The sequence below is a fragment of the Cornus florida genome, unplaced genomic scaffold (assembly GCF_030987335.1).
Source record: "Cornus florida cultivar Cherokee Brave unplaced genomic scaffold, ASM3098733v1 CherokeeBrave_3.0.0_Hap2_Chr04, whole genome shotgun sequence".
Classification (NCBI taxonomy): Eukaryota; Viridiplantae; Streptophyta; class Magnoliopsida; order Cornales; family Cornaceae; genus Cornus; species Cornus florida.
The window spans coordinates 50,757,594-50,762,097 of record NW_026775574.1 but is presented as its reverse complement, the minus strand read 5'-3'; the positions used below and the strand labels follow the sequence as shown (position 1 = coordinate 50,762,097).

The 4,504-nt window shown below is 37.2% G+C and overlaps 1 pseudogene; it reads right to left on the bottom strand.

Annotated features, from left to right (window-relative positions):
* Positions 1-1,599: 1,599 nt before the first annotated feature.
* Positions 1,600-4,280, bottom strand: LOC132302228 (putative disease resistance RPP13-like protein 2; annotated as a pseudogene).
* Positions 4,281-4,504: the final 224 nt, after the last annotated feature.

The window sequence follows — 4,504 nt, the reverse complement described above, 5'->3', positions numbered from 1 at the left end:
GGTTGATTCTTATTAAGCATCAGCTCAAGGTGTTCACAGCTCAGGCTTTTCTGCTTTTGTTTTTCCCTTCTGTTCTTTAATTTGTAGTAATTTTTTTGAATCTGAATAAATAAGTTTGTCTTTATTAAACATGATTAGCATTTATACTGTAGTCATGATCCTTGTTGGTTAAGTAGGCTTCTTGAGTTGTACAAGTATTAGTAGTTTCTCACACAAAAATGTGGCAGTACGTAATTATGTTAGGAAACATGCAAGTTTTAAAAAATACTTTATGAGGGATTTTCATATATAGATCTTGATTTATCACATAGAGACAAGTTTTATGTAAAAATAAAATATGATATATCATTCAATTAATAGATTGAATACTTATATCAAGGTTTGAGTAAACCTTAGATCTTTCATCTAAAGTGAATGTTCTTATTTATTGTAGATCCCTTTGCTAGATGCCTTCTCCTTAGATCTCCTTCTTCTTGGTAATGGTCTTACCTTTAGGATCACCCATAAACCTCCATGAATGACTTTGGAAAATTAGACTTGTGGGAGCCTCCATTAGATGAGAACACTAACCCTAAAATTCTAGAGAGAGAAAAATATATTCTTTTTTTTTTTTTTCCTTCCAAAAGTCACACATAAAATATACATAGATCATGTATATATATGCAACATAAAGATAAGGAAAGGAAACAATAAATCCTTCTCAATCTCTAATTCGCATATCTCAAATCTAATAAGATTTCAATATCAAGTTGGGTTATGAGTGAGAATCCTTTGGGGTTATTATTTTCTTGGCTACAATGAATTAATAATTGGCTCGATCCATGGACCTAATACAATCAATTCATAAATTAATTTTTACTCCACTAAAAAAAATTAATTGAACTCCAATTAAATAATAAATAACATCTAAGTCAATGTTGCACTTTGACCCCTCTATGCATAATTAGTTATTGGATAAATAAATTCATCAATTTGACTACTTAATTAATATATTTATTTTGGTAACTTTGATTATTTCTGACTTGATCACAATAAAACATTTGTTTGACAAAAATAATAATTTCAATAAATAAATATATATAAATCATTTTGTCTAAAAACACACGAAAGCCTTCGAATTTATTTTGTGATCAACCATAATCAATTTAAAATAAATACAAGTAGCAATAATGCAAATATTGAAAATATAACTCTCTAACTATTAATTACATAATTACCCAAAGTGCCGGTCTATAGATTCCGAAGATTCCGCCGAACAAATCAAAGTAATTACTAATTAATAAAAGAGTCTATATTTTTCTCATGCTTAAGAGTCAAATGCCATGACAGTGATAGGAAGCAATTACATACGACGGCTCTCGCAATATATCTCAACCTAACGCGGATCTAGTTCAAGTCTTAGCTAATAATGAGTTCATCCATAATTACCGACTATGAACAATTTATGATTACTATTTAAATTCATGTATTGATCGTCATCACATACATATATAAATATTTCTTGTAATCAAGTGGACACTCTCAATTCCATAATAAATCAAAACATAATACATTGAATTCACCAATTATATAAATCATAAATATTTCAGATACATGTGTCATTATAATTCAAATAAGAATTTGCTATGCGATATATAAATCCCAACAAATTAAACAAGGAACAAATGAGGAGACCCTCTAGCACTAGCTACAGCATTGAACAGAATGAGAAGATGAAGCACACGGTGGAAACGATTCCAAGTTAAAAATGTGAACCTTCTTTTTGTGGGAAATGGCCCTACATATTGAAGCTCAAGTTTCTGGCTTTATATGGGTGCAGCCGGCCAACGCAGCCTCAGCATCTCTAGCAATAGTTGGATCATTAATGCCCCCGTCCGAAAGAATATCTTGTTTCCACTGCCATGACGACAAATTTAAGAGCTCAGTTCCAAGTAAGTGTTTAGCATGCAAACATTTTAAGTAAGAATGGAGGACATGGAAGTTTTCTCTTCCTTCCCCTTTTACCCCCACTAATTCTAGTGAAGTTTAAGAATTTAGTAGCTTTAATGTAAAATTAAGAACAGAAGAAACTCACCGGCAAAGAGTCAAAATTCTTGACAGTAGCGGTGCGGTATAACTTAACATCAGCTACGAATGCATCTGGCATGTTTGTCAAAATCAATTCTTCCAATGTGCTCGATTCCATCAGTCTCTGGGGTATGTTCTTCAGTCTATGACAACATCTGATGTTCAGTTTTCTGAGGCTCTGCATTGCCCCCGTCTTCAATTCCCACTCCTGCAACTCCTTCAGCAACCAGAGTTTCAGGACTTGAAGCTTTCTAAATCCTCAAACTCCATCAGCATCCAGAGGGCAAGTGATTTGTTGCCCAAGGTACGAGTCTGCTAAAAGCCTGAGGACTGTTAGGCTTGGCAGGCGCCCCAGGATAGGCATGGGATCTTCCGTCAGCCGGGAGACTAACAATGTGATAACTTTAACTGCTGATGGGAAATCTTTTATATCTGGTAACTTTTGTAAATTCCCCACCAAATACAAATGGGAAAGTTTCTCTAAACCTGACAATGGCTTCAAACAGAGGTCCATTGGACATCCCCTCCCATCCTTTGATCTCAACCTTAGAGATTGAAGAGCAGTTAAAGTTGCGACCCAGTCTGCTATGTCTTTCTTTTTTTTTTCTTGAACCTCTGCTATGTCTTCCTTTTTTTTTTTTTGAACCTCTGCTATGTCTTCCTTTTTTTTTTGAATCTCTGCTTTGTCTTCTGGGTCGGTGCTCAAATGGAGTGTAATGCCTAATTCTCTAAGGTCCCTCAACCTGTCCAAACAATTCCTCACCGGGCTCTTGTGATCTATGACTAATCCCCATAATGTAAGGAGACAGGAATTGGGTGGTTGTGATGGCATGTCAAGTAGAATCTCATTGAGATTCAAGTGTCGCAAATGCTTCAATTTCCAAATGGAACTGGGTAGACTATTGATGTACGTGTGCTTCAAATCCAATGTTTCGAGGTAGGTCAGGGTGCCCACCGAGGAAGGGAGGTAGTCTAAGAAAGTCCATCTCAACCCCAGATATCTCAAATGAAAAAGATCTCCCAGATTGTCAGGCAAACTCGGTTTGTACACACCCTCTAGATCTAGCACCCTCAGCAATCCAAAGCCTTTCTTACCAATGAGTTTGCTGACAAATTGCCTTACTTCCGTTGCCGGTGTATCTTTCTTTTGAAAGTTAAATGAAATATAAGACCGCGAGTTCTGGAACTCAGAAGGATTGCAATTCTTAACATCGTCGTACTCAACGATCCTACGAACACTTAGTCGATAACTTGCAGCTCCACAGCTATTGGAGTTGCGGTGGATGTGGAAGAGGCTAATGTCTTGTGCTTTGGACGATAAGTTATCATGTAGAGCACCGAGTAAACGACATCCTCTGGCGCTTCCATCGGACCTCAATTTAGATATCCGAATCATGTTCCTTTTAACCAGATCCTCAAAGTATTCCTGTACCACATCCTCTGGGATCATTTCGGGAGATCGTTTCACGAATCCCTCTGCAAGCCACAACCGAAGTAACCTCCTTACTGGGATATCATAATCTTTGGGGAAAAGCGCTAAATAAAGAAGACACAGCTTTGAGTGAACGAGTAGCTCATCGTAACTCAACGAGAAGATATCACGATTTGATTGGTCAACGACTCGAAACCATTCATTCCAACTTGATTCTTTCTTGGTCGATAACAGACCACCAAGGAGAACAATCCTCAGGGGTAGACCATCACATTTTTCCAGAATCTTCTGCTTTAGAGACGGGTTGTCAATACTAGTTTCTGGCAATCGGGCATTCTTCAAGAACATTTCCCACCGATCCGATTCGCTCAACAGGCTCACATTATGTGTGATGCTGCGTTCATCGGTAAAATTCTGCAGGCAATCGTTGAAGCTCAATGCAGACCTGATACGTCGTACTGAATTGGCACAGGCTAGGGCGGGCATTACCTTAACTTGAGAAATTGCACGACTATTACTGCTACTACTTTTTTCAAGTCTCGGCCAATCAATAGAAGCGTTAGCTTCCTTTTCTTCTTCTTGATCCTCATCATGTTGTAAGGGTTGAGCAGAAGCCTTTTTGTCGTTGAGTTCTTTGATTTTAATTTGGATTTCCAGCATCTTCTTAAGGAGGCTTTTTTGGGAAAACCCCAAGTGGTTGAAGCAGCCACCAATCGGCAACAGTGAGCTCTTCCTCTGATGACGGGCTAGAGCAAAAGTTTCAATAGCATCCTCCACTTGATAAAGAATGCCAAGATTGTCGCATGTGTTGGAAATAGTGGCCTAGTTACACACACAACACTATACTATTTGGAAGAGAATAGAAATGGAGGAAAATACTTTTTATTTCACTTGATAATTCATTTTACTAGAGTACATGAATATATAGGCCTCACATATGTATGTGTAACCATTACATTTAAATGTCCATAACTCTCCTATCTCCCACTAACATAATCTTCAATA